At 44.6% G+C, this 16,854-nt stretch overlaps 1 long non-coding RNA gene across 1 annotated transcript in view; it reads right to left on the bottom strand.

The window, feature by feature from the left end:
• Window positions 1-16,854, bottom strand: part of LOC139260217 (uncharacterized) — a 309,592-nt gene that overhangs the window by 273,942 nt on the left and 18,796 nt on the right. Inside the window, exon 2 of the long non-coding RNA XR_011592736.1 lies at window positions 14,470-14,537. This is a non-coding gene — a long non-coding RNA (uncharacterized lncRNA). The remainder of the gene's footprint in view (window positions 1-14,469; window positions 14,538-16,854) is intronic.

Raw genomic sequence — 16,854 nt, 5'->3', positions numbered from 1 at the left:
GCCCAGGGGCAGCACGGGCCAGCCCACACTGCGATATGTGTGCGCCCTAGGACCGTGCAGCAGAGCTGGTCTCCAGTCGTCTGGGGTAATCCTTGCCACTGGACCAAGACCTAGCTCTGTCAAGCCCGTGTGGTGGCTGGTGTGCAACGGCCACCAGACGTTAAAAAAATCCAAGCACAGGCATCTTCCACCCTTCAACATGCAGTTCAGGATCTGGAATATTCGGTCCTTCATTGAAACACCTGTGAACTCATCCCTTTTTGGCGTGGAAGCAAGTCATCCTCGCTTCGATGGACTGCCTATGATGATGGTGATCCTTTTTATAATTTGGCAACCAGAACTGTACACAGTACTCTATGGCCCCAATATTGGTGGCCTTACCGCCCACTGCCACTTGCTGCTGCCGACTGCCACTGAGTTTTGCTGCTGGTCTCCCCTCTTTGCTATTTTCCACTTGGGTTGGAGCAGGAGGGAGGGGGGCACCGCCGAGAACTGCCCGCTGACGACCTCTGGCGGCTAAGTAGCGTAAGTGGCCTCCCGCCCGCCGAGCTGCCAGGTTGTTGCGGGCGGGAGTCGGCGCCAGCAGGGGGAAGGACCGCTGCGAGGAGGCAGGTCTAACCCCAACGGTAGGTACGAAGAACGGAAAAATCGGTTAGTGAACATATTTAAAACAATTATTTTACGGTGACTTACCTGGATGGGGTCCCCTGAAGGTGTTCCAGTGGGTTTTTTTTGTTTGAAATGATTTTTATTTGCAGGTCTTCCCCCCGCCCTGGGCCCGACTCCATCCTCACCGGTACTTGGGTGGCAAGCGCATTTGCCGCCGAGATTGAGAGCTCCTGCCCGCTGCTGCCCAGGTTGACGGCGATAGCCGTTATTTTTCCGCCGGGTGGTACTGCCACCTTTTTTAGAGGGAGCCTCCAGGCTAAGTACCGCCCGGTCTCTCGGCAGCCATCGTCAGTCCTTTGGGCAGCACTTGGGCGAGCCTTGACTTCGACCGAGTTCGGGCCCAAAGTGTGGTCTAACCAAGGTTCAATACAGATTTAGTATAGCTTCCTAACTTTTCAATTCTATACCTCTAGAAATAAACCCTAATGCTTGGTTTTCTTTTTTATGGCCTTGCTAACCTGTATTGCAGCTTTTAGTGATGCGTGTATCTATTATCTTCCGCAGCGAGCCATGCAGCTGGTCTGGGAGCAGGCGAAGCTGGTGATCGAACCCACGGCCGGGCTGGGCGTGATGGTGGTCCTCTCCCCCCGCTTCCGGAACCTCCCCACCGGCCTCCACAACGTCTGCGTGGTGCTGTGAGGAGGCAACGTGGACCTGGACTTCCTCGAGTAGCTGCACGGGGCCAAGGGAATCGGCGGGCGAGACAACCTTTGACCTCTGCGGGCAAAGCCGCAGCTGGACGGTTCACGAGGTTCATTCCTAAGATGAAGTGGTTGTCTTATGAAGAAAGGTTGGGCCTATAATCATTGGAGTTTAGAAGAATGAGAGATGATCTTATTGAAATATATAAGATCTTGAGGGGGCTCGACAAGGTAGATGCTGAGAGGATGTTTCCACTCGTGGGGGAATCTAGAACTAAGGGGTATAGTTTCAGAATAAGGGGCCGCCCATTTAAGATACAGATGAGGAGGAATTTCTTCTCTCAGAGGATCGTTAATCTTTGGAATTCTCATCCCCAGAGAGCTGTGGAGGCTGGGTCATTGAATATATTTAAGGTGCTGATAGACAGATTTCTGAATGATAAGGGAGTCAAGGGTTATGGGGAAGTGGAGTTGAGGCCAAGATCAGAGATCAGCCATGATCTTATTGAATGGCGGAGCAGGCTCGAGGGGCCGTATGGCGTACTCCTGCTTCTATTTCTTACATTCTTAATTAAAGAGAGAGGCTTGAAGCAATGTTGGATGGAATGCAGTGCTTTGGGGAGAGGGAGGAGCAATAACTAGAAGGTCAGCCTTCGATGGGGGAGCTTTCAGCAGTAATTCACAGACGGAAGTGCAAAGGGTTGGGACCGAGATATAGGAAAGGGCCGTGCGTTCCTTGGGAACGGCAGCTTCTTCTAGTAGTTTGGCTTTGAGACTGGATGTGTTCTGTATGATGTGCCATATACCCCATAATAGGGGAGAGTGTGCATGGGCTGTGGGAGGAGATTGAATGGGTGGGAAGAGTCCATGATAGGGGAGAGTGTATATAGGCTGTGGGAGGAGATTAAATAGAATGGGATGAGATGAATAGAATGTCATGGGATCATGCAACCAACACGATCTATGGGTTCATGTATCTTTTAATGTGTCAGTCCAATATCAGCACCCACCCAAAATGACACCCAGAGCCTCTGCTGTAATAAATCTTTTATTGATTAAAAACGATCACACTGTTATTTGAGTCTGAGTATTTCACGCCTGGTAATACTATTTATCCTGTATATCCTGTATATCATGATCAGGGCCCAGTATAGGCGTGAGTTCGGGGCCCAGAAGAGACGAGGGCCCAGGGGCAGCACGGGCCAGCCCACACTGCGATATGTGTGCACGCTAGGTCTGTGCAGCAGAGCTGGTCTCCAGTCGTCTTGGTTAATCCTAGATCTGTCAAGCCTGTGTGGTGGCTGATGTGCAACGGCCATCACACGTTAAAAAAATCCACGCCGCAGGCATCTTCCATCCTTCAGCATGTAGTTCAGGACCTGAAATATTAGGTCCTTCATTGAAACACCTGTGAACTTATCCCTTTTTGGCATGGAAGCAAGTCATCCATCGAAAAAGGGAGGGAGATCAGCCAGTTGTTGTGGTGCACATTGGTACCAACGACATAGGTAAAAAAAGAGATGAGGTCCTACGAAACGAATTTAAGGAGCTAGGAGCTAAATTTAAAAGTAGGACCTCAAAAGTAGTAATCTCGGGATTGCTACCAGTGCCACGTGCTAGTCAGAGTAGGAATCGCAGGATAGCGTAGATGAATACGTGGCTTGAGCAGTGGTGCAGCAGGGAGGGATTCAAATTCCTGGGGCATTGGAACCGGTTCTGGGGGAGTTGGGACCATTACAAACCGGACAGTCTGCACCTGGGCAGGACCAGAACCAATGTCCTAGGGGGAGTGTTTGCTAGTGCTGTTGGGGAGGAGTTAAACTAATATGGCAGGGGGATGGGAATCAATGCAGGGAGACAGAGGGAAACAAAAAGGAGGCAAAAGCAAAAGACAGAAAGGAGATGAAGAAAAGTGGAGGGCAGAGAAACCCAGGGCAAAGAACAAAAAGGGCCATTGTACAGCAAAATTCTAAAAGGACAAAGGGTGTTAAAAAAACAAGCCTGAAGGCTTTGTGTCTTAATGCAAGGAGTATCCGCAATAAGGTGGATGAATTAACTGTGCAAATAGATGTTAACAAATATGATGTGATTGGGATTACGGAGACGTGGCTCCAGGATGATCAGGGCTGGGAACTCAACATCCAGAGGTATTCAACATTCAGGAAAGACAGAATAAAAGGAAAGGGAGGTGGGGTAGCATTGCTGGTTAGGGAGGAAATTGAGGCAATGGTTCGGAAGGACATTAGCTTGGATGATGTGGAATCGATATGGGTAGAGCTGCAGAACACCAAAGGGCAAAAAACGTTAGTGGGAGTTGTGTACAGACTTCCAAACAGTAGTAGTGATGTTGGGGAGGGCATCAAACATGAAATTAGGGGTGCGTGCAATAAAGGTGCAGCAGTTATAATGGGTGACTTTAATATGCACATAGATTGGGCTAACCAAACTGGAAGCAATACGGTGGAGGAGGATTTCCTGGAGTGCATAAGGGATGGTTTTTTAGACCAATATGTCGAGGAACCAACTAGGGGGGAGGCCATCTTAGACTGGGTGTTGTGTAATGAGAGAGGATTAATTAGCAATCTCGTTGTGCGAGGCCCCTTGGGGAAGAGTGACCATAATATGGTGGAATTCTGCATTAGAATGGAGAATGAAACAGTTAATTCAGAGACCATGGTCCAGAACTTAAAAAAGGGTAACTTTGAAGGTATGAGGCGTGAATTGGCTAGGATAGATTGGCGAATGATACTGAAGGGGTTGACTGTGGATGGGCAATGGCAGACATTTAGAGACCGCATGGTTGAACTACAACAATTGTACATTCCTGTCTGGCGTAAAAATAAAAAAGGGAAGGTGGCTCAACCATGGCTATCAAGGGAAATCAGGGATAGTATTAAAGCCAAGGAAGTAGCATACAAATTGGCCAGAAATAGCAGCGAACCCGGGGACTGGGAGAAATTTAGAACTCAGCAGAGGAGGACAAAGGGTTTGATTAGGGCAGGGAAAATGGAGTACGAGAAGAAGCTTGCAGGGAACATTAAGATGGATTGCAAAAGTTTCGATAGATATGTAAAGAGAAAAAGGTTAGTAAAGACAAACGTAAGTCCCCTGCAGTCAGAATCAGGGGAAGTCATAACGGGGAACAAAGAAATGGCGGACCAATTGAACAAGTACTTTGGTTCGGTATTCACTAAGGAGGACACAAACAACCTTCCGGATATAAAAGGGGTCGGAGGGTCTAGTAAGGAGGAGGAACTGAGGGAAATCCTTATTAGTCGGGAAATTGTGTTGGGGAAATTGATGGGATTGAAGGCCGATAAATCCCCAGGGCCTGATGGACTGCATCCCAGAGTACTTAAGGAGGTGGCCTTGGAAATAGTGGATGCATTGACAGTCATTTTCCAACATTTCATTGACTCTGGATCAGTTCCTATGGAGTGGAGGGTAGTCAATGTAACCCCACTTTTTAAAAAAGGAGGGAGAGAGATAACAGGGAATTATAGACCGGTCAGCCTGACATCGGTAGTGGGTAAAATGATGGAATCAATTATTAAGGATGTCATAGCAGTGCATTTGGAAAGAGGTGATGATAGGTCCAAGTCAGCATGGATTTGTGAAAGGGAAATCATGCTTGACAAATCTTCTGGAATTTTTTGAGGATGTTTCCAGTAGAGTGGACAAGGGAGAACCAGTTGACGTGGTATATTTGGACTTTCAGAAGGCTTTCGACAAGGTCCCACACAAGAGATTAATGTGCAAAGTTAAAGCACATGGGATTGGGGGTAGTGTGCTGACATGGATTGAGAACTGGTTGTCAGACAGGAAGCAAAGAGTAGGAGTAAATGGGGACTTTTCAGAATGGCAGGCAGTGATTAGTGGGGTACCGCAAGGTTCTGTGCTGGGGCCCAGCTGTTTACGCTGTACATTAATGATTTAGACGAGGGGATTAAATGTAGTATCTCCAAATTTGCGGATGACACTAAGTTGGGTGGCAGTGTGAGCTGTGAGGAGGATGCTATGAGGCTGCAGAGCGACTTGGATAGGTTAGGTGAGTGGGCAAATGCATGGCAGATGAAGTATAATGTGGATAAATGTGAGGTTATCCACTTTGGTGGTAAAAACAGAGAGACAGACTATTATCTGAATGGTGACAGATTAGGAAAAGGGGAGGTGCAAAGAGACCTGGGTGTCATGGTACATCAGTCATTGAAGGTTGGCATGCAGGTACAGCAGGCGGTTAAGAAAGCAAATGGCATGTTGGCCTTCATAGCGAGGGGATTTGAGTACAGGGGCAGGGAGGTGTTGCTACAGTTGTACAGGGCCTTGGTGAGGCCACACCTGGAGTATTGTGTACAGTTTTGGTCTCCTAACCTGAGGAAGGACATTCTTGCTATTGAGGGAGTGCAGCGAAGGTTCACCAGACTGATTCCCGGGGATGGCGGGACTGACCTATCAAGAAAGACTGGATCAACTGGGCTTGTATTTACTGGAGTTCAGAAGAATGAGAGGGGACCTCATAGAAACGTTTAAAATTCTGACGGGGTTAGACAGGTTAGATGCAGGAAGAATGTTCCCAACGTTGGGGAAGTCCAGAGCCAGGGGACACAGTCTAAGGATAAGGGGTAAGCCATTTAGGACCGAGATGAGGAGGAATTTCTTCACCCAGAGAGTGGTGAACCTGTGGAATTCTCTACCACAGAAAGTTGTTGAGGCCAATTCACTAAATATATTCAAAAAGGAGTTAGATGAAGTCCTTACTACTAGGGGGATCAAGGGGTATGGTGAGAAAGCAGGAATGGGGTACTGAAGTTGCATGTTCAGCCATGAACTCATTGAATGGCGGTGCAGGCTAGAAGGGCCGAATGGCTATTCCTGCACCTATTTTCTATCTATGTTTCTATCCTCGATACAAGTGACCGTCTATGGTGATGATGATGACTCTGAGATCCTTTTATTCCTCTATCCCACCTAGACTCGCATCCTCCAAGTAATAAGTGACCTCCCTATTCTTCCTACTAAAATGTAATGCCTCACATTTATCTGTGTTAAACTTCATTTGCTAATTATATGCCCATTCTGTAAGTTTATTAATGTCCTCCTATAATTTGTTGCAGTCCTCCTCAGAATTGACTATCGCCCCAAATTTGGTGTCATCTGCAAATTTATAAATTCTATTTTTGATTCCAAAATCTAAATCGTTAATATAAATTGTGAACAGCAGTGGTCCCAGCACTGATCCTTGTGGAACACCATTGCCCACTTGCCACTGTGAATAGCTACCTTTTACCCCGACTCTCTGTTTTTTGTCTTGAAGCCAGCTAACAATCCATTCTGCTACTTGTCCCCTGACTGCATTTTCTGACCTTGTTCATCAGTCTATTTATGGGGTACCTTATCGAAGGCCTTTTGAAAATCTAGATAAATTACATCTACTGCATTACAATTGTCTACTCACTCTGTTACCTCTTCAAAAAAATCAATGAGGTTGGTCAAGCAAGACTTTCCCTTTTGAAATCCATGCTGACTATTCATTATTATATTTTTGGTTTCTAGATGTTCTTCTATTTTCTCCTTTAGTAGGGATTCCATTATTTTTCCTACCACCGATGTTAAGCTGACTGGTCTATAATTCCCTGCACATGTTCTATCCCCTTCTTAAATACTGGTATTACGTTAGCTATCTGCCAGTCCTCTGGCACTACACCTTTTTCTAATGAATTATTAAATATGTGTAGTAAGGCCTCTGCTATCTCTTCCCTAGATTCTTTTAAAATTCATAGATGCAATCCATCCGGACCAGGAGTTTTATCCTCTTTGAGTTTGATTACTTGATTTAATATATACCCTCTTTTTATTTTAAATGTACTTATCTCATCACTAATCTCATCATCCAATGTCATGTCCACCTGTTCTATCTCGCTGGTAAATACTGAAACAAAATAATTATTTCATATCTCTGCCATCTCTCTATCGTTACCTGTGGTATTATCGTGTTTACCCCTTAATGGCCCTAATCCCATCCCAACCATCCATTTTTTATTGATGTGCCCGTAAAATATTTTACTTTTTTTTTAAATGTTCCTTGATCATTTAATTTCATTGTTCCTAATTGTTTTTTTTAACTTCTCCTAATCTTTTTGTATTCTCCCTTATCATGCACTCCCCCACTGTCTATGTACTTAATGTATGCCTCTTTCCTTACCCTCAATTGTTCCCTTATGGCTTTATTCATCCATGGAACCTCATTAGTGTTTAGTTTGTTCTTTCCTTTTAGCGGAATATATTGTTCCTGCACTCTGTTGAACACCGTTTTAAATGATTCCCATTGCTGTTCTACATCATTGTTTGCCAATATTATTGCCCATTTTATTTTCTCAAGTTCTATTCTCAACCACTCTCCAATCTATTCTCCAATCTATTACCCTGGTTTTCTCATTGTCGACAGGGATGGAACAGAGAGGCCCACGGGATACATGTCATGTCCTATGAATGAGCTGCCTGGAGAATTCACGAGTGAGGAAGTAAATTATGGCCAATGTCATGAGGAGGATATAAATCCCTGTGCACTCTACCAAGGGATTTGTTTGCGCTGCAGACTACACCAGGTACCGAAATTAAAGTAAGCATGGGAAGGAAATATGTTCATTTTAACTCGCTTACTGTGCAGATTGTGGACCGCTTCTGGTGATGTTGCAATGAATCAGTTTCTCTCACTGCCAATTGATCTTAATCTTGGTGCATGAAATATGTTCCATGAAATATGGGTTGCCACAGATACGACGATAACCACGTGTGGTGTCACACAGGGTTATTCCCCAGGTGTTAGGTCTTTGAGAAGATGAGACCAAAGTTTAAAGCTGTAGGACACCGCTGTTTCCAAAGGCAACTGTGTAATGCAAATCAGGTGCTTCTCGTGTCTTCAGTGGCTTCAGGACTCACCTCCAGATAGAGGGTTCCAAAAGGCTTATTGGAGACCAGCAGATAATAAGTCCTGGACACAGTCGGTCACCAGTCCTCGAGCAATGATGGTCTGGGAACTCAGCCCAATCCTGCACGACAGCAATACTCTCTTTATATTGTTGGTCTATAGGGACTACTCCCTGACACTGTCTATCCTCAATCAGAAACAACTAGTCAGAAATGTGACTTTTCAGTGACAGTCTACATCCAAATTCACTTGCGTTTGAATTTGTCACGATTTTAAAATTCTCATTCCTGTTTTCCAAATCCATCCATGGCCTTGCCACTCCCTATCCCTGCAACCTCCTCCAGCCCTACAACCCTCTGAGATCCCTGCACACTTCCCTGATTTCCTTTGCTCCACAATTGGCGGCCGTGCCTTCGGCTGCCAAAATCCTAAGCTCTGGAATTCCTTCCCTAAATCTCTCTGTCTCTCTCCCCATTTAAAACACACCATTAAAAACTACCCTTATTGGCCTAAAATCTCCTTATAAGAATGTAAGAGCATAAGAAATAGGAGCAGGAGTAGGCCATACAGCCCCTCGAGCCTGCTCCACCATTTAATACAATCATGGCTGATCCGATCATGGACTCAGGTCCACTTCCCTGCCCGCTCCCCATAACCCCCTAATCCCTTAACGATTAAGAACCTGTCTATGTTGCCTGGTGCCAATTCTTGTCTGATTGCGCTCCTGTGGAGCACCTCGGGACATTTTACTACGTTAAAGGCGCTATAGAAATGCAAAATTGTTGTTGTTGCGTTACTGTTGCTGGCAATACTCGCAACCAGTCCCACAATACAAACACACTGTAAAACAATGTGATCCTTTTGAGACCGCAACTCTGGAGTTGTTCACGGAGCAGTTGGATACTGCAATGGGAGAATTGTAGATCTCTAGGGAAGGATGAACTAAATGTGCCAAATGGCCTCCATCACCCTTTACTTGTGCAGCTCAGTTGGCTCAGTTGGTAGCGCTCTCCCCTCGAGTTTCGCTTCAACACATAACCTAAACTGAGGGAGTACACAGCCTTGTGGGAGGTGAGGTCTTTCTTGACGAGACGTTAAACTGATGCCCTATCTGCTCCCTTCGACAAAATTATAAGATCCTGTAGCACTAACTGAAGAGGAGGAGGGGAGTTCTGACACGAACAATCCCGCTCAAATAACACTGTCAAAAAGTCATTCATTTATTTGCTCTATATGTGCTGTGTGCACGTTGGTTGTTATGTTGGCCTACATAACAACAGTGGCTACACTTCAAAAACAACTCACTGTTAAGTGCTTTGGCATATCCTGAGAATGTGAAGAGCACTATATAAATGTAAGTTCTTTCTCACTCGTCTATATCTTTGCTAATAATATCATAGGATTACATAGGATATACGGCACAGAAACAGGCCAATTGGCCCACCAGTCCATGCCAGCATTTATGCTCCACTCGAGCCTCCTCCCATCTTTCCTCATCTAACTCTATCAGCATAGCCCTCTATTCCCTTCTCACTGATATGCTCATCTAGCCTCCCCTTAAATGCATCTATACTATTCGCCTCAACCATTCCCTGAGGTAGCGAGTTCCACATTCTCACCACTCTCTGGTTAAAGAAGTTTCTTCTGAATTCCCGATTTGATTTCTTGAATTCCCTATTTGATTTCTGAAAGAATTTATGAAGAATTTCTCCATTGGTTATTTCTACGGAAATCAAAACACATTTCTGTGGTAACACGAAATTGCCCACACATAGCAGCTAGAGGGATTTTACCTTCACGAGTTAATCGGGCACAAAGCTGGCGTATATTTACTAAAAGTTAATGGCATCTGAACTGTGCAAAAGAATTGAATCAGTGCCATGAAAGGCTGCAGATAAAATAGCTGAATGTGTGATTCTCGCAATGTACTGACATGCAGCACACGCCCCAGTGGATCTGTGCGGAGGGGAGGACAGCAATAATTGTGTTCAGAAAGTGTGAACAGCTGCTTTCAGTTGAGATTAAGCGTAAACACCTCATAAACACTTCCTGACACTTGTGTCTATACAGTAACAATGTAGATAGAATTTTATTGTTAGCTAATTCTTGTAACAGGGCAATTGTACACAAAGGTTAACTGATAGAAACCTGAAACTTGCTAACTACTCAAATAAGCTAGATATTCTGATATCTCAATGGCTTCTCAAGCTTTTTTCATTCTCACTCTTCTCCCTCACTTTTGTTTCCACTCCTTTACTTTGGATGACCGAGTTCTTCCTGAAATCCAACCTAAATTGACCTTGCACCAATTTAGTCCCCTTGATCTGTCACAGCATACCTTGATTCACTTTTCTATACCATTCAGTACCTTATATTCCTCTAAAATCCCCTCTCCAAAGCTTTTTCTTTTCAAGGCTAGAGAACCCACAGTTTCTGTAGTCTTTCCTATTAACTGAATCAACTGTCATTGAGAACCAGCCCCTTCAGCATCTTCATTGCGTTTCTTCCAGGGCTTGACTCTTCTGCCTTGCTGACTATAGTGGGGCACTCCTAGTGTGGTCTGACCAGAGCATCTTACAATTTAAGCATGACACTCTCTGGATTATACTCAACTGGTTTCTTCTTAAGCAGTCCCCCGGAGTCGAGGAAGGCTTGCTACCACACTAACATGAGTTCTAAGGTGACTGATAAGACCAATGCGGGATCTACAGTCTCTGTCACAGGTGGGGCAGACGTGGTTGAAGGGACGGGTGGGTGGGGTGCTTGATTTGTCGTACGCTCCTTCCGCTGTTTGTGCTTGGCTTCCCCGGCAAAGAGACTCGAAATGTTCGGCGCCTTCTCGAATGCTTCTCCTCCACTTTGAGCGGTCTTGGGCCAGGTATTCCCAAGAGTCGGTGAAGCTATTGCACTCGTTCAAAGAGGCTTTGAGAATATCTTTGAAGTGTTTTCTCTGCCCTCCTGGGGCTCGCCTGCCGTGACATAGCTAGGAGTAGAGTGCTTGTTTTGGGAATCTAGTATCGGGCATGCTGACAATGGTCGAGTGTGGTCAGTGCTTCGATGCTGGGGATGTTGGTCTGAGAGAACGCTGATGTTGGTGCGGCTATCCTGCCAATGAATTTGCAGGATTTTGCGAAGGCAAAGTTGATGGTACTTCTCCAGTGCTTTGAGGTACCGACTGTCCACTGTTTCAGTTATACGGTCCAGCATTTTATTCCTTTCAAAAAATAAATCTATGCTTGTACTGGTTTTCACATTATAATGATGCTGCACACCCACCATTGTGCTCCACTAAAATCTTGATGAGAACAATGTCAAACATATGAAGAAAGGGCATGTCCACAGCCTCTTGCACTGTTCCAATGAAGCTCAACGTAGGCTTAAGGAACAACACCTCATTTTTCCATCAGGCACTTTACAGCCTTCCGGACTCAACATCAAGTTCAACAATTTCAAACCATAACCTCTGCCCCTATTTTTTCCACAAGGCAGCTGTTGTTGATTCTGCCATTCCCATTTACACCTCTTCTAGACTTCTTCACTTGTCCCATTACCATCTCCTTTTGCTTTGTACAATCGTACCTTTTGTCATTTAATCTTTCCTGCCTTCCACCCTATCATAGACCTTCCCTTTTGTTTTTTCCTCCCTCCCCCTTTCCCTGCCTCTGCACTTGCTTAGAATCTGCGACATCTCTAACGAAAGGTCATCAACCTGAAACGTTATCTCTGTTTCTCTCTCCACAGATGCTGCCTGACCTGCTGAGTATTTCCAGTGGTTTTTATTTGAGAAAGGACATAAGTGATGTTGAAGCACAGCACTGCATTATAAAAAAGAAAGGTCATTAGGTTATGTGTGACATGATTGTGATGGAGGTGATGCATAGCTTGCTCCTCATGATCGAAACAGCGATGAGGAGACAGGCATGGAGCAGTATTACTGCTTCCTCAGTACCTTTCAAAGTAGGCCCATGGTTCACCTTGGGAATCTGTAAGGGCCTAGTTTGAAAGGTAATCCAAGAGCTCTAAGGTTATGACGTTAAATCTAGATTTGTGCAAGTCCAACTTGCTTTTTCCCCACAGATCAGTATTTGATACACAGTCTCTTTTGTCTTCAATACCTGATAACAAAAATATGCTTTCGGCGGTGATAGTACTGCCTACCTTTGGCTCACTGACCATCCCCCCAACCCCGTCTTTCATAAGAAAATAAGAATTAGGAGCAGAAATAGGCCATTCGGCCCCTCGAGCCCGCTCCGCCATTCAATAAGATCATGGCCGATCTTCTACCTCAACTATACTTTCCTTTACTTGACCAGCTCCGTTGGGCGGGCCACATTGTCCGCATGCCCGACACAAGACTCCCAAAGCAAGCGCTATACTCGGAACTCCTACATGACAGGCAATCCCCAGGTGGGCAGAGGAAATGTTTCAAGGACACCCTCAAAGCCTCCTTGATAAAGTGCAACATCCCCACAACACCTGGGAGTCTCTGGCCAAAGACCGCCCTAAGTGGAGGAAGGGCATCCGGGAGGGCGTTGAGCACCTCGAGTCTTGTCGCCGAGAGCATGCAGAAAACAAGCGCAGACAGCGGAAGGAGCGTGTGGCAAACCAGGCTCCCTACCCACCCTTTCCTTCAACCACAGTCTGTCCCACCTGTGACAGAGACTGTAATTCCCGTATTGGACTGTTCAGTCACCTGAGAACTCACTTTTAGAGTGAAAGATTTTGAGGGACTGCCTATGATGATGATGTTGATCCCTGGATTCCCTGAATACCCAAAAATCTATCGATCTCTGACTTGAATGTACTCGAAGACTGAGTCTCCACAGCCCTCTGGGATAGAGAATTCCAAAGATTCACCACCCTCTGAGTGAAGAAGTTTCTCCTCATCTCAGTCCTCAATGGCCGACCCCTTATTCTGAGACTGTGACCCCTGGTTCTAAACTCCACAGCCACAGGAAACATCCTCCCTGCATCTATCCCGTCAAGCCCTGTAAGAATTTTAAATGATTTTGGACAAGGGGTCGACAAGAGTGTAAAAAAATAAAATTTCCAAACCCTTTTTCTTTGGAAAGAGGCAAAAAAGGAAGAAGGGAGTGTGTTATGATTTGCAGGGTGCTCGGCGAGGAAGTATAGCCTTACAATGTCTTCTGTACTTTGGCACTCCATACAGCATAGCTGCAAAGTAGGCATTACTCAGGATAGAGATTTTAGTTCAATCAGCTGAAGATTTATATTTTAAGCAATTTTTTTTTACTATCAAGAGTGTAGAATTGACTGCTGATAATGTTAGTGTACAGGCACTGAACATGCTCATTTGATCTACCTCTATGAATTATTTTAACAGAGGCACCAAGCTATTTATTTTTCATGGAACAATCAAATTTTCAATTAATTTTCATTTTTTTAACCAAACTAGGGACTTGCTGATAACTGTGGTGTTCTTGGAGAACAGTTTGATATTCATTAGACCCATATGTTTGTATATCAATAGCATCACAACCTAGAGTACTGTAAAATAAGTAAGTAGTATAGAGTTCAAACCCCTATATCAGGGCTACAACTGGAATACATTCGACCTGTATATGTGACCATCCCTCTGCTACCAGTGCAGATTTGGCTCGGGCACATACAACACCGGAAATTGGTCTGTTGCCATCGGTACTTGTCCATCACGAGGCACTAGTTGCAGAAAATGATTTGTTAATCATCAGACACCAACATCGACACTCCCTCCAGGCTCTTGATGGGGAACTCCAATATTTGGGTGACGAATCACCCTCCACATGGTACAGATTGAAATCTGTGGGATGCCACATTGTGTCAAACTTCTTGCCTGATCAGTGATGCTAGTTATTTTTTTCCATTTAAAAAAAAAAATCCATTTTGCAAAATATTTCCCTGCTATAAGCCATCGCATTGGATGTATCTCACATCGATAGATTTACAAGTAACTGCCTGATTTTGGTCTGTCGTTGCATTGTATGGTTTTGATACCAATGCATAAAAGACAGAATTTGTCAGTGTCAATTTCCGCGCAATTGGCGTCAAAGGAATACCGGAAAGATTCTCATTAATTCAGCTCGGGAGGCTCGAGTTGCTCTTCCTAATGCTTCAGGATAACTACAAGCTGTCTCTGTCTCCTTAATATTTCACACAAGATTGAGTAATGAACGCTTACTCCTCATTGAATTAACCAGCTTACTGCTCGCCTGCCCTTTCGTATCCACTTACCTCCACAGTGAGCTTTCCGTGACACTCCCAAGATTATAGTCGTACAACTTCGTCAGGATTAGAATCACCTGAAAGAGACAAGATTGGAATTAGACTTCAAACACTGGCCCATAACGCCGTAATGCAACCAGAATGACTCAGGGGACAAATTATCACTCACTGGCGTCGAGTTGTATTAGACTGAATTCTAACAAGTCCAATATTTCAAAACATTCATCATAATCCACTATAGAATGGTTTTAGAATGTGTTCACAGTGTCAATGCTGCTTGTAGTCACAGAAAACCATTAGTTTATTGGGTTCTCAATTGGTGTGAATACAATCGATTCCTATTAGGGTGTCACTATACCATGGATACCAGCCTCAGACCTGTATATAATGTCACGAGGCAGGCAGAACCATCCTACATTATTGGTTCCTCTGACCCAAATATTTGCTACATTTTCTAACAATAAATTACTGGCATTTATATATGTCAAAGCATCTCAAAACACTTCATTCAATCAATGACTTGAAGCAAAAGCAAAATACTGCGGATGCTGGAATCTGAAATAAAAACAGAAAATGCTGGAAACACTCAGCAGGTCAGGCAGCATCTGTGGAGAGAGACACAGGGTTAATGTTTCATGTCGATGACGCTTCGTCAGAACTGGAAGAAGTTAAACATGCAATGGGTTTTTAAGCAAATGTAGAGGCAGGGAAAGGAGGGAGGGGAGGAAAGAACAAAAGGGAAGGTCTGTGATAGGAAGGAAGGCAGAGGAGATTAAGAGACAAAAGGGATGATGATGCGAGGCAAAAGGAGATGGTAATGGGGCAAGTTAAGAAACAAAAGATGAGTCTAGATAGGGTGTAAATGGAGATGGCAGAATCATCAATAGCTGCCGTGGGAAAGAGAAAAATATAAAAAAAATAGGCTATGGTCTGAAATTGTTGAACTCGATGTTGAGTCCAGAAGGCTGTAAAGTGCCTAAACAAAAGATGAGGTGCTGTTCCTCAAGTTTACGTTGAGCTTCATTGGAACAGCGTAAGAGGCCGAGGACGGAGATATCAGAGTGGGAGTGGAGCGGGGAATTAAAGTGACAGGTGACCGGAAGCTCGGGGTCACACTTACTGACTGAATGAAGGTGTTCCGCAAAGCGGTTACCCAATCTGCATTTGGTCTCGCCAATGGAGAGGAGACCACACATCATGAGCAGCGAATACAGTATACTAAATTGCAAAAAGTACAATGACCTTTGATGTGCCATTACTGTTAGGTAGGCAACGACTTGCGACAAACTCGAGACGAGATCATTAATCTCTTTTCTTTTGTGGTGTTGGTTGATGGAGGAATATTGTTCAGGATATAACAAGAACTCCCTAATCTTTGAATAGTGTTTTAAGAACTTTTAACATTCACTCGAAACGTAGGAACAGTCAATTGGGGCACTGGTTCAGCATCTCACTTGAAGGATATTGATATTAATTTTTAATGCTCTTTTACCTTCACCCGAGAAGGCCTCGGTTTAACGTCTCACCGACAGTGCAGCGCTCCTGTCCTGACAGGACCACACTCGAGTGAAGTTATGTATTCCAGTCTCTGGAGTGGGGCTTTGAACCCATGTCCTTCTGACTCAGAGGTGTGAGTGTTGACACCGAGCCAGGAGCGAACCGGTAGATCTCAATGGAATTGAAGTTTAAAAGGTGCGGTAGTCTAGCTAGTAGTCGGTTAAAAAAAGCACAAAACTTGGGGAACATTTTAAAGGTGGCTTCACTGCAGTTCCACTGCCTCCTGGAGGCGATCTGATACCCTCCTCTCTAAATGCACTTCAAGTGACTTTACACTCAAATGCTCAAATGACATTACACAGTCTGTGCTGATGCAAAGTTGAAACCACTTTGCGTTGATGCGGATTGTAAAGTATAAGAAGCATATAAAATAGCAGTAGGCTTCTGTAAATAAATACACAAGTTTAAGGGTTCCAGTGAGGCAGAAGCTTTCTTTGAGTCTAAACTGCTCAGCTGATTGAAACACAGAGTTAATACTGTACATTGCCATGGTAACTAGTATCTTGCCCAAGGAATATAGGGCATTGGAGACACAGGAAAAGAAAAAGGCATCTTCCATCAAATATTTAACTCTAAAAGGCTGTCTGTAATAATGTCAAATTGTGTACTACAGGGCAAGCATAATGAGAAGCAAGTGCAAGACACGTGATACACAGTTCTCTGGAGAGACACTGATCAGTGTCTTCAGAACAAGGCAGCCGCCAGCACTGAGAATCAACAACATTAACAAAGGACCAGGCAGTCCGAAAGACCCAAAAACCAGCAATCAAAGGCAATGAAGATGAGGAGGTGCAGTTGGCCTTTTGAGGGAGGACGGGATTGCTAAGCTCTTCTGGA

The sequence above is a fragment of the Pristiophorus japonicus genome, chromosome 3 (genome assembly GCF_044704955.1).
Source record: "Pristiophorus japonicus isolate sPriJap1 chromosome 3, sPriJap1.hap1, whole genome shotgun sequence".
Taxonomy (NCBI): Eukaryota; Metazoa; Chordata; class Chondrichthyes; family Pristiophoridae; genus Pristiophorus; species Pristiophorus japonicus.
Note: the sequence above shows the minus strand (reverse complement) of the source record. Positions and strands in the feature narration are given on the sequence as shown.